The sequence below is a fragment of the Herpailurus yagouaroundi genome, unplaced genomic scaffold (assembly GCF_014898765.1).
Source record: "Herpailurus yagouaroundi ecotype Mexico unplaced genomic scaffold, PumYag 77, whole genome shotgun sequence".
NCBI lineage: Eukaryota > Metazoa > Chordata > Mammalia > Carnivora > Felidae > Herpailurus > Herpailurus yagouaroundi.
Genome location: NW_024412388.1, coordinates 64,883,313 through 64,897,509, shown reverse-complemented (window position 1 = coordinate 64,897,509; position 14,197 = coordinate 64,883,313). Strand labels below are relative to the sequence as shown.

At 40.7% G+C, this 14,197-nt stretch overlaps 1 protein-coding gene and 1 pseudogene across 2 annotated transcripts in view; both read right to left on the bottom strand.

Annotated features, from left to right (window-relative positions):
* ST6GALNAC5 (ST6 N-acetylgalactosaminide alpha-2,6-sialyltransferase 5) overlaps positions 1-14,197 on the bottom strand; it is a 177,696-nt gene that overhangs the window by 90,845 nt on the left and 72,654 nt on the right. The gene's annotated exons all lie outside the window — the stretch shown is intronic.
* LOC121027341 (rRNA-processing protein FCF1 homolog) overlaps positions 12,987-14,197 on the bottom strand; it is a 1,778-nt pseudogene continuing 567 nt past the window's right edge.

The window sequence follows — 14,197 nt, the reverse complement described above, 5'->3', positions numbered from 1 at the left end:
AAAAAAAAAAAAAAAAAAAAAAAAAAAGAAAAAAAAAGACTTCAATTCTGATGAAAACACATAAACTCAAGCAGGAAAGCAGAAGGACATCAACAAGTTTGAATGTTTACTTACTGTGGATTTATGGACTTCATTACAAAAAAACATTGATTAACAATAAAGTACTTCTGAACAAAATCCGACATGTATAATAGTTGAAAATAAAATCGGTAAACACTGCAGCAGTCACCTCATTGTCCCAGGTTTCCAGATTCTAGCTCCCTAAGTACTTTTTCATAATTTAGTCCATTTTGAAAAGGGCACAGTGACTAGGGACTATGCTAGAAAAATGTTACTAAAAATATAAATATATATAACATCAGACCTAATGACTACCATATTGATTGAATTTATCTATGTCTTTATGTAACAAATCCCTGCTTGACACATTTGTTGGTCACTGTTTCTTAGAGCAGGAGTGGGCCTGTAAGTACATCCAATTCAGCTTTATAAGCAAAGTGGGCATTACAATACTCAGCAAAAATGACTGATAGGCCTTCAAATGAGGTCTCCAAACCTCTGCCCGTGCCACTCTGAAACTTACCCAAATCTGTAATAAAAAAAAAATAGCTACCACTTAGCAACCTCTGTTACTGGAACTGTGTTGGGGTTTTTGTTTGACTGTTTGAATCATAGCATCTGCTTTTTTTTTTCTTTATGACACTTAACACAATTGTAATACCATTTTATTTACTAGTGTGCTTATTTTCCATTGTCTACCTTCCCACTGGACTTTGAGTTCTATGAGGGCAAAAAACATGATGACTTTGCTCACTGCCATATCCTTCATCCTTTCTACATAGCCTGGAGTTCATCAAGTATTCAATAAGTTAATGGACACAGCTTTTGATTCTTCTCTCCATTTTAACACTACGGGAGACTAAACGTCAGTGAGGTGTTTCTTCAAGGCTGGGAAATGTCAAAGCCAAGACTGAAACCCAGCTTCGTTTGACCACAGAAGCCATGACTGCTTTACCAAGCTGCCTGGCCATGCAATCAGTATGAAGGAAACCTATTAATTAAGCAATTTCAAATGAATAGTAGGAATTACATTCAATTCTTACTCCCTCTCCCCATAGCTAATGAGTGTGAGTTTCAAACTTGAGTTTTAATTTTCTACAAGATGGTACTAATGCCACCTCTGGGCCCTAACGCTTTTATAATGTTTTATGTTCTACACTGCAGTATTTGTGCGTGCTCACCATCCCTAATCATCTCCATGACTGCTTGTTTTCCCCCAAATCAAAACCGTGCAACATGGTTTAAATCAACAGTGTGCAGGGGCCAGCCCGTACTGGCTTCCAGAACCCATGATCAAATTCTCAGGGACTTTGTGAGCTGGATGTCAAACCACAACCATTACTAACAAACTTACAAGAAGATAAGTTATATGAAAATAAATGAATTTCAATGGAGAAAAGATCATCTTTTAAGCAAATGGTGCTGGTACAGTTGGACATCCATAGGCAACAGAATGAACCTGGACTTAAAGCCTCACACCACATACAAATGAATTCAAAATGGATCATGGATTTAAATAAAAAATGGAAAGCTTTATAACTTTTATAAGAAAACATAGGAGAAAAATCTTCAGAACCTAAACTTACGTGAGGAGTTCTTAGACACGATACTAAAGACATGATCCATGAAAGAAAATATTGATAAACTAGGTTTCATCAAAATTAAAAATTTTTGTGCTGTGAAAGACTCTTTTAAGGGAATGAAAAGACAAGTTACAGACTGGGAGGAAAAACTTGCAAACCACACACCTGACAAAGTTCTTCTATGTAGAGTATATATCATAGAAGTTCTGCTCTTATGCCTGTCTTCCTTACTCTGCACTCAGTGATATCTCTTTGGTAGCTGGAAACCAGCCATTTGGGAGTATTTGTATCACAGAAATAAGCAAATATTACAAGTCAGAACTTAGTTTATTGCTCTGTGGATTGTTACCAAAGTGATGGAGAAAATGTTACTATTGTAGATAAAAATGTGTTTTGTCTATAGCCCTCATATCATGCATAGCACAAAATTGAAAAACTAGTCTTCTAGTATTATTTGGCAATTACTGTTTGATACAGCCAAGAAGTCTCTTGTGTTATTGAGGAGTGAGTAAAGTTCCAACACAGGTATTTTTGTTTCACTTTCATTTAACCCATTAAATAACCAAAAATATCAACCCCATTCATGGTGGAACTACACTCACTCGACTAACTGCAAGCAGATGTTGGCTACAGACACACGGATTTTGCAAAAATCCATGAAAGCATTCTGTGAGAACGAATCGGCTATAGGGAATTTACAACAGAGTATGGTATATTTTATCTTTACTGGTAAATTGTGTGCTGCCTTTATATTAATAAAATATGTAATAAACTTAAGCATGTATATATGCACATTAAAAAAAAAAAAAAAGAACTAGTGTTTAAACATTTACCAGCACGACACTGGTTTCAGCCCAATCTTCTCTTTCTGTTCCTACTTCCATGGGGGACAAACCACCGCTCTTCTGTAAAGTGGTGATGTAGGTTAATTGTGTTGCATCAGGCTTTTTTCTTCTGTGGATCCTCTCTTTCTAGGAGGTTGATTTGACCCACTGTGTTCAGATTTCTGGGTTCAGAATCAACGACCTATTACAACTATAAATCCTGTGGACTGTACAGGAAAATGCTCTAGTTTCTTCTCCTATGAAGAGATGCTCATGGTGTTGGGGTCGGTTCCACTTTGCTTTTAGTTTGGACACCAACTTCACAAGTTTTCTAATGGTTTTCCCATTTCTTTCAGTATAACAAAATCAGAAAGCCAGATTTCTTTATAGCAAGTGGTTCATGAGATTAGTCATATTGGGTCCTTATTTACTAAAGGTTTTAAACTCACTGTCCCTTTGTTGTAGCCATGTACTGGTCAGAGATCAGGCTTTCTACCCCAGTTTTAGTGCCCGCTACTTATCCTTCTTTTGAGGCTCAGTTCAGCTACCTCCTGACTCTTGTCTTTCCTCCCTTGATCCATTCAATATGAAAAAAATACATCCCTTGCTCTGAATTCCCCTGGAATGTAGTCAGATCTTTCTTCTGACATCAGTCTTATTTCTCCTTTATATCGCTGTTATATAAGTGTATGGTTTATGTCAGACATCTCTGTCATCTCTTTGAAGGCAGAGCTCTTTCCTAATTTATTTCTAAATTCCACCACAGTGACTAGTTTAATGCCTGTACACAGTAAGAACTTAAAACAATTGGTTCAATGAAATGAGTGGCTACTTGTCATCAAATGAATGAGTCATGTCATCTCTCTAAGCCTCAATTTTCTCACCTATAAAATGGGAATAATAATAAAGGGATTATATCTTATAGAGTCATCGTAAAATACACAAGCAGGTATATCAAATGACTAGCAAAGTGCCTGGCTAACGTTGGCTACTCAATAAATGGGGTATGTGTGTATGAGTGTATATGTAACACATGTGATATGCATAAAGTATAAATATGTGGTATGTACAATGACCATTATCGGCATTATCATCACACTACTATTCTTGATAACATATTCAGGTTTCCATGAGTATGTCTATGAATTCTCTAGTGCAGGATAGTATAAGACTATGGACCTCTGAGTCAGGAGTCAGAAGATAACAGGTTTCATCTCAGTTCTGCCTATTGTTCATCACGTTGAGCTGGTCATCCTCTCTGGGCTTCAGTTCTCTTGTCTGCAAAATGTGTGTAAATGTCGGGGGGAGACTCATCCTCTGACACTCTAGGTCTATAAGTTCACAATATTGCATGGTTAAGTCTGCTTGGGCTGATTTGGGCTCCCAGTGACAGGCAACTCTTTGCTTTTGATAACTTTCTCTCTATAAACCCATTGACTCTCTGTCAGCCATGGGCTAAGCATCCTTTGCCATGGCTATCTTAGTGACATATTCATGGGTATAAAGAAACCCAACCTTTCTACCTGTTGGCTTTACTGGCTGGAGAAGGATTATTCATTTCCTTTCTCAGTTTGTGACCATAGTGAACACCTGGAAGTTGTAGGGAAAAAAAAAAAAAAAAAAAAAAACAATGCCAAAGAGTTCTAGAGGTGATGTGTCCAGTGGTTTTTCTCTTGGCAAGTCACTGTGGGGTGAATGCCTTTTGAGGTGATCATCCTGGTGACACTGCTCCAATACATTCTCCCTGCAGACCCCATATGACACAGGGCTGCTGACCTCAATTACAGAGGCAGAAATACAGAAGGCTAGAACAACAGCGTGTCACAGCTGGGAGAGCCATGTCTAGTCCAAGCATTTGATTTTACACATGAGGGAACTGGAGCTCACAGGGGCCAAAGGACTCCTCCAAGGTCGCAGAGCTAATTAATGGAAGAGCTGAGTCTAGGGAGCATACCTCCTCAAGCTACTGCCCCCACTCCAGGCCCACCCACTATGGGCCAGCATTATGGCCGGCAAGGAGCATCTCTGATGGTAAAAGTGAGCCCCAGATAGGCACAAACAGTCAATGTTCAGAACATTGTTCTCCCCCCTGCCCCCTAATCACCAAATAAAGTCTGAGAGACACTGGAGAGCGCTGAAGTTTGCTTTGGGAAAAACTAATCCCAATTCTTAACTTCTATAAGAATAGCAAATATTTTGTCTTTAATGTATGGGCCATCCCATCCTGGATGTGACTATTTGGGAGCAGTAAGTAAGCATTGGAAACCTTTGCTTACCTCAGAGAACCCTTCCATTTTATGGCTCAGCACAGACCCTGCAGCACACCTCAGGGTGTGGGTTACAAGAAACAGTGGTTATGTTTCCCATAGCGTATCTGTCTGGACTCAGACAGAAGCTGCTAGACCATGAGTCCTGGAGAGGAGTGCAGCCTCAGGAACAAGCTGACACAAGGCCTGGCACTTGGAAGACATTCAAAATGTTGGTTGGACGAGTCCAGAAAGTGTCACTCATGCTGATGACCACGACGTCACCGAATATTCGGGAGAATAAGAAATGGCTCAATAGTAGGTACCCTTTAAGAAATGAAGATAAGGTCGATAACCAGGTGGCTTAAGATTGAGGAAGCTTAAGGTTCTTAATGTGTTTCTGGAATAAGGGAGTCAGACATACACTTTATCATACTCACTACAGTGGGAGTAATTACCCAGAGGAAGGGAAGCAGAGTGAGAGCTACGTTCTTATTTATGTTGTTATTTCAATAGTGTAAACATATATTCTCATTTTGATTGCTCTATCTTCTTTTCTTTTTAGTCTTTAAGAAATGATGTGCAGGATGACCTGGAGTGTATAACACTGAAATATGGCACCACTCTGGAATTTTATGCTCTTGGGCATGGTACGAGAGCCAGTGTTCTCATTCAATCTCTCTTTCTCTCATTGGAAAGTTTCCTTCTTTCCTTCCTCCCTTCCTTCCTTCTTTCCTTCCAAGTTTATTTTTTTGAGAAAGACTGAGAGTATGAGTCAGGGAGAGGCAGAGAGAGAGGTAGAGAGAGAGATCCCAATCCCAGAGAGAACCCGCTGAGAGCACAGAGCCCAACTTGGGGCTCAAACTCATGAACTATGAGATCATGATCTGAGTTGAAATCAAGAGATGGATGTTTAACCCGACTGAGCGATCCAGGCACCCTGAAATATTCTTTCTTTGGAGGTTTGTTGGTTCAGAGGAGAGAAAACAGGGAGCTGGCTGCCAAGGTAGGATGAGCATAAGGGAGTCAGCAAATGTCCTGTGGCAGAGACTGTAAGTCCCACCTCATGTCCTCTTGCTGGCCTCACATTGCCCCACCTCCACTGCATTAGGTCGGGATAATGTGGCTGAGTGTGGTCAGTGAAATGTGGGAGAAAGTATCACCAAGCACTTCTCAACCTGGCCGTTGCAAACACTTGGAACAACTTTCAGCTCTCTCTTTCTCTGATGCACTTAACCTTGCTGGTTACAAGATGGAAAGGGACATCTGGTTCATTTTGGACTTTGAGTGAGTGCCGATAAACCCTTAATGTGTAAACAATGTACTCTTAGGGTTTATTTGTTACCCTTTCCCAAATTTTCCTCTGATCTATCAAGTCCATCTCATCAGGGGATGAAAAGGGGGCCAAGCAAGGGTTACAGGAGACTTCTGCAGAATTAACAATTTTGCATTTTTCCAGAGATTCTCTCCAATTATCTTGCTTCACAATATGAATGTCAGTGCAATAGAGAGGGATTTGAGGGGAATTTATACACATGCCCAAATTTTCTCCTCTGCTTTGAACACTTTTTCCAAAGTCCTAGTTTTACCTAACTGTTCCCTTTTGTTTGTTTGTTTTAATGTGTACTAGAAAAAACTTTTTAAGATAAAAGATAAAACTTTTAAGGTGAATTAAATACTTCAGATGGCTTTGAACTATAAACCTTCAATAGTTTTGTAACTTTTTTTTTTAAATGTTTTTTTTTTCAACGTTTATTTATTTTTTGGGGGGGACAGAGAGAGACAGAGCACGAACGGGGGAGGGGCAGAGAGAGAGGGAGACACAGAATCGGAAACAGGCTCCAGGCTCTGAGCCATCAGCCCAGAGCCCGACGCGGGGCTCGAACTCACGGACCGCGAGATCGTGACCTGGCTGAAGTCGGACGCTTAACCGACTGCACCACCCAGGCGCCCCTAGTTTTGTAACTTTTTAATAGCCATGATCTAATTTAAATTTTAACAATCTATCACTTAAAGTTACTTATTTAGGGGCGCCTGGGTGGCTCAGACGATTAAGCTTGCGCCTTCGGCTCAGGTCATGATCTCGTGGTCTGTGAGTTCGATCCCCACGTTGAGCTATGTGCTGACAGCTCCTTCTCTCTCTCTCTGCCCCCCCTCAAAAATTAATAAATATTAAAAAAATTTTTTTATTAAAAAAATAAAATAAAATAAACCAAAAAAATAAATAAAATAAAAAATAAAAAAATAAAATCAATGTACTTATTTAAAGAGCTGTCCAAATGAACTTCTAGGCCCAGGATGGAGCTGCTCCTGCCTGGTGATGTCATGCCAGCAAACAGACCTGGAGAACTTTCATGTCCCTGTAGCTGCTGCACTTGACCAGGAACATGGGTTATCCAGTCAGCCAATCCCAAACACCAAGCCAACTCTGGGCTCTATGTTTACTTTCTTTTTCCTAATCCACTTAAATTTCCTTCTTCCTGTTCTTTATTCTTCATCCTATAAAAGCTTCCTGCTTCCACCCCATTTTGCAGTTCTCTGGACCCTTGAAAATAGAGACTGCCCACTTCATGATGTGTTGAATAGTTTGTCTCACTTACATTGTCTTTTTGAATCATTTAACCAAGTTTAACATCCACTTATTTCCTGTTATATGATAGAGAATATTTTTTAAAAAGCTACAAGACATAATTCTTAAGCCAGAATTATTTATATTATGATCAACCTAGGTGTATAAAGTACTCATCCTAGACTTTGGTTAGTGTCTAATGAAAAAAAAAAAAAAAGAAAAAGCAAATTCATGAATTCTGGATCTGATTGCATTTTTACTCTCTAAGTTAAATTGTTGCTAATAAATAAATTCTTGTTATGAATTTGAATTGCTGCCCATGCAGATTAGAATCATGGATGCCTGAGTAAATAAAAAATGTGTTTGAGTTTGGATAAGTATGTTTATAAACCTAGTATTACACAAGAAGAAACTGACTCAGCGAATATTTCCACCTACTTAAATTAATTTTATAATCTGGTAGGATGCCAAGCTAACCATTTGAAATAGGCACACCCATTTGAGATACATAGTTAAGTTACATGTACAGAGAATGGATGTGCACTTATACTTAGGTACAGAGAACGCATCATTAAAATTAGATACAAAAGTATAAGTCCAGAATCACTAAAATTCCTAGGTGAAGTCATTTAAAGTGTTAACACTAAACAACTGAGACTTTTTATCAGCTACACAACATTCTGGCCCGCTCTTGCAAAAAAGCTCACAAGGCAATTTGGGTTGGAGGAATTTTTCTCCTTTAACTCTTCTGAATACAGCTTTGTATTAGCATGTTCAATAAAGCAAGTAACACTTCCACTTGATTGCTTGAAACCATTCTTGACCCTCATTTCATTCCAGTTGGAGGTAATTACTTGCTTCTAATGCAAAGTGCTAAAGACAGCTTTAAATTCTGTTGAATTATTATGTAGATTGGGAATCTGGCCTCCCCACTTCTCTTAAAACAGCACCATAACTCCAACCTCTACTTTGTCAAATTCAAAAGTCAACCTATTTTTCTGGAGTGAAAAATTCTCATTTGAAAGAAGACATTGGTTCTGGACAGGTGGAAGAAATGGGTGAGCTGCCTTGGGAATGAGGTCAGGAATGAATAAATCAGTAATGGTGGAGGTGAAGCATGTACTTTTGGGATCTCATGTACAACAGGATTGGGGAGCGGACTGTTTACGGTCTTTTTTCATATCTGGTGCACTGAAAATGCAAGCTTTTGTTCAGGCAGTCTAAACAGAAGCTCTACAATTTAGCCACAGTCACTGGATGATTTTGTTGTTTTATCTGAGTCTTGATGGAAATTCTGAATATTAACTCATTTAAATTCAAATCAATCGTCTCTCTACACTAGAACTCCTCTCTCGATTAATAGTATTTACGGTAAAATGGAGCAGGGTTACTCTTAGCCTCATTCTGGGAATCAATAAAAAACAACAGCAAAAGGCTATTTTTTTCTGTGAATACCTAAATGACTTCACAACCATTATTCCACTCGGAGGAAAAATTATTCTTATATCACAGCGAGGGGGAGAGAATGCATTGCTTCTATTAAGACTAATGGAGGTTGGGATGCAAAGTTCAGTTGTCAGGAAGGAAACAGCCTGTTGTCACAGCCTGCAGAACTGGAGGGAAATTTAGTAATTAGTTCCCCCTAAACCAAGGAGCTTATTGATTTACTCTCCCCTCCTTCATAAGAAAGTAAAGCACAAGATCATATATATTCCAAAACAGGGTAGATGAAATATCTTCCCCAAATTAAAAAGATGGCAAATATAATAATATGAGCTTAAACGTAAAGGATTGTGCATTAGCTATTTTTTCCACAATGTAGAATATTTAAGTCTACAAAATGTAGAAAAAAACATCACACTTGAAAAATTGGGGACAGAGGGGATGATTTATGACCTCAGTTCATCCCGGGAGGGTAGGCCCCAGGCTCATTTTCTGCTACATTTCTACTACTTTCCATTTTCTAGAATTATGCTTCTGGTCTAATCAAAACACTATTTTGACACAGCCTTTTTAATCTTCCTTTTTTTCTCCCACAAAATCACCTCAGGCTTCACAAATCATTTTATTGGAAACCATAATCTTGTACCTGAGGAACAACGCCGTGTTAACCCTGGGCCCTCTGGACACCTTTTATTAGGTTTCGAGCAATCCTAGGATCTTAGAGTACCAGATGGGCCAGGACACGGTAAGGAGGGTTTTCCAGGTGCCCACCACGGATGGCCCGCCATGGATCCATTTCACCCTGCCGCTCTGACATTGCCCTGCACTTCTGCTGAGCCAGGACAGAATCCAGAGACAGTCCTGACTGCCCGGGAAAGCCACACTGAGCCCAAAGCTGGGCCCAAGCTGCCAGGCATCCCTCAAATTAGCAACCTCGGTCTTCAGCTTCCAGGTCTCTTACAATTCAAAAGATGGTCAGGTGTTTGCCTAAGTGGGTTTTACTCAATTTGCTAAGCTTCGAATGTAAGAAAAACACAACCTCTCCTCAGGTGGATTCTCGGGAGGAAAAGCTATAACTACAGATCCAGAACAAATGCCAGGGAAGAACAACTGGTGGAGGGAAGCAGAGAGCACTGTCCGTGGAAGAGCCATGTCATTAGGCTGGATGCTGGAATCACAGACTCTATCGCAAGTTAACCTACAGGCCTGCCCTTAATGAAGGAAGCTGCTTTATAGGCAATGTGCTAGCTTATTTTAACAAATGAATTCTTTTGGGAGGGTTGTTCTTCAGATCACAATTCACTCACTCTTCATTTGTTTACGTATTGAAGAGGGACCATGTGCCAGGCTTTGTGCAAGGCACAGTGGATACCACAAGGAGCAAACACAAAAATCCCTGCCTTCATGTGGTTTACATTCTTGGCCGTGGGTGGGTAAGGGGTGCAGAATAAATAATTAGGAAGATTAGAAAGGGAGACAGCGAGGGGGCCATCTAATTTGTCTTGGAATGCTAAAGACCTTTTTATATTCATCCTTCCTGGGCCTCTGATTAAAGGAAAATTCTTTACCAAACAAAACTCTCTTTGTCATGCTGTGTCATAATGAATATTACATTTCTTAGCTCCAGATCATCTTGACCTATAAACTGTTGGCTGTGGAAATGACACAATAGTCATCTAGTTCTCTCTTTTAAAAAATGAAAGCCGTTCTGCAGGAATTGTTACCAGTGTTCTAGACAGAACCAGGACATGTTTTCCTCTAGATTCCTGGCACTGTATATCAGGGGAAGCATTTCTGTGTCCTACCGGATGAAAACTATTGCCTCGGGCAGCCTTAGGGTAAGAGAAACAGCACCTGGGCACACAGTCCTCCTCTCTTTTGATCCGCCTGCCCTTGGACCCTTGTGCTCATGAGCCCATGACCAGGAAATAAATTACCTGCTGAGCACCCACAACTCTCCACCCTGTATGCCCAAACCACACCCTGCTTCCGTTAAAGAATGCAGTATCCAGGCATTGTGTACTCCAAAGAAATCCCACATGATTTCACATGTGTCCTAACCAAATTTTGGTTACTAACACACCTTCACAGTTTAGAAGTCATCTCAGTGAATTAACTGTCATGTCTTGTCACAGTAATGAACTAAAAGCATGACTTTTATACTGAGACTTTGAGGAACAAAAAGGTTCTAGTTAAACTCTCCTGTTACTTGTGTCTCTGATTGTTCATAGACGGAACGAGGTAGCTCGCTTCCTCCCCAAACTGTTATAAAGAGCTGCTGTATTGAGGGTTCCTGCACTGCATCTGGCAATGCTTCAGGACTGCAAGCTCAGAGGCAGAAGTCAGCACAGCTGGGTCTCACCCTGTGGGGTATGGAAGGCTACTTTGGAGAGGGTGTTGTCTGCTCAAGAAGTCTTTCAAATCAGTGAAAAATGAGGCTTTACTGCATTGCCTTGCACTTTATTTTTCAATCTCCCTTTCTTCTACAATTATTTTTTTATATGACCCAGGGCAGAGAGAGGAGTATCTGTAGTCAAAGAACCTGGGTTCTTGTTGATCAACTGCTGATTCGCTAACCAACCATCAGCCATACATAGGTTACCAATGCCTGATACTTTGACCCTGTGAGGGCAGCCTGGTACAGTGCTTAAAACTGTGGACTCTGGAGCCAAACTACCAAACCCTTTCTGCCACTTTGAAAACTGGGAAGTAACTTAACCTCTCTTTACCTCAGTTTCTTCATTTGCAAAATGGGAATGATAGCACCGATCTCAGGTTGTTAGGCGGAGCAAATGAGTTAATAACTTCTAAATATGCTTAGAGCAGTGCAGGTCAGAGCAATATCTCAATAAACCTAAGTTGTGGCTAGAGGGAAGAGGCAGAGACTATTTGTGAGAAACAAGCGGAACTGGCTAGTCAAGCTCTCCGTAAGTACAATTCCCACTCTGAATGTTATCACTTTAGGGCAAAAATCAGAGTTGTTCTTTATGTTATGATAGCTCAAATGACCCTTTTAGAGGGCTAACTCTTCAGATTGCTACACATGGGTGACAAATCCAGTGCAAATCAGCTGTTGGTGGATTTTGAATCAGGCTCTTTCTTGACTTGGGGTGGGGAGAGGTACTCCAGATGCCTGTGGAAGTGGAGGGTGAGTGGGGAGGGGACATTCCCAGAAGCTCTGTGGACACCCTCATTGATATTAGAACTTTCTTTTAGGAGTCCAGGTTGCTTTGATGCAGGCGGGGAGAGGGAAGGGTTCCAGAGAAAACCAGTGAAGTTAGATCTCAAATTAATCTCAGAGAACACCAAGTCTGCTCTGTCAAGATCGAGATGTGCTACTGTGCCCACAGCTCCAGAAGGGCAGCACTATGCCTGCTCTGTGAACCTGAGCATTCTGTGCCCAACACAGTGCCTGGCACACACAAAGCCTAACAAACATCTTCACAGACCAAATGAAGGAATGCACAAATGTGTGAACATTAGTAGGCATTTCTCCAGATGCTAGCAAACTCTGATATTGGAAATACCAAATGTTCCAGTAATTTTGAAGAGTGGTCTTCTGGGTGCAGCTTGACTGATTGATCCACCGTAAATGAATTTACCAGTCTTAAGAGAACATTGGCCTGTCATATGACAAATGGGTGAGAATGAATGGTAAAGGGAAAATGAATGCTGAGTTAACAATAGAAATAGTTAAAAAACAATTTAAGAAATATTGTTTGCTAACATGGTTGACTCTGAGGTCCAAATTGTTCTTATACTACAGGTTAGAAGAAAAAGGCAAATTTGGGGCATCCCTTCACCACATACATAGGAGGAAGGGAAGACTGGAAGCATGAGTGAGAAAACAAGCAAATGAGCAGTCCCTTTAAAATGGAAGCACTGGGGCGCCTGGGTGGCGCAGTCGGTTAAGCGTCCGACTTCAGCCAGGTCACGATCTCGTGGTCCATGAGTTCGAGCCCCGCGTCAGGCTCTGGGCTGATGGCTCAGAGCCTGGAGCCTGTTTCAGATTCTGTGTCTCCCTCTCTCTCTGCCCCTCCCCCGTTCATGCTCTGACTCTCTCTGTCCCAAAAATAAATAAATGTTGAAAAAAAAATTTTTAAATGGAAGCACAGTGCAGAGGATATATAAACACTTCCTCCAGAATCTCAGAGGCCCCTCCTACCTCAGAGGCCCGCCCATCTCTCCACCCATTTCCCTAGTGCTCTTCAGAACTGACTCTGAGTTCCCTTGCCCCATCCAACACCTCTCATTTAGGAAGCCCCGGACTTGTAGTTGGCAAGTGTGTATTACTTTCCTGGAGCTGCCATAATAAATCACCACACACTTGGTGGCTTAAAACAAGAGAAATTCTCAAAGATCTGGAGTCTAGAAGCCAGAAATCAAGTTGTCAGCAGGGACACACTACCTCCCAAAGACTCTAGGGAGAGGATCATATCTTGCTTCTTCCAGCTTCCAGTGGCTCCGGGAAGTCCTGGCCTGCCGGTGCATCACTCCAATCCTTGCCTGTCTTCATGTGTAAGGACACTTTGAAATTGGATTTTTGGGCTGACCCATGTAACCCAGAATGATCTCAAGATCCTTAATTACATCTACGATGACCCTCTTTTCCAAATAAGGTCACATTTACAGGTTCCAGGGATTAGGAAGTGGACATATCTTTTTGGGAGCCACTGTTTGATCAACTACAGCAACCAGTTCTCTGAATTCAATTTGTGGGGTTCAAGCAGAAGTCTGTGCACTGCGTCACCGGTGATGACAGTGCCTATTATGGTGACAGTAATGTGAACTCCTCAGCATGGAAATTAAGTGATCTAAAGATAAATCCAAGTCCATTTTATTGCTTTTTAATTTTTTTATGTGTGCAATCATCTGATTTATAAAAAGATGTGACAAAATTCAAAATGATACAAAATATCAATTTCAAAACAACATCAAAAGTGAGTGTATTTAACCATACTCAGCTCATAACAGAGCAAATGGGTAAGAAGGAGAATAATTCATGTTATAACGTATTGCTACATGAACTGGCAACAGAAAAAGTTGGTAAAGGAAGGCAGAGGAACTCTCTTTAGAGTGTTAGAATTAGAACCGAGGGGCTCCATAATCAACTGGCATCCGCTCAATGTTGTACCTATGGTTAGAAATGTACATGATGGGCACTCCAGGGATCTTCCAGATCCTTCCTTTAAGGTCCTGGTCAACTGTGGCCACAATGTAATACTTGTGCTGAGTTACTCTCTTTACTAAGAAGTCATTTGCATAGGTTCCTTTGTGTGTGCATGGTAATCGTTCAAATCTTGGATCCTTGGCAATCCTTAGAGCCACTCCATACTTTTGCCCCAACTTCTCAGTTTCAGCCATTACAGTCAGTTCTACAAGGGACACACTTGGCATACACAGTCCATCATTGATTCTATTAAGTCGAGTTTGGCTTTTATGTATGTGTATATATATATATATATATATATA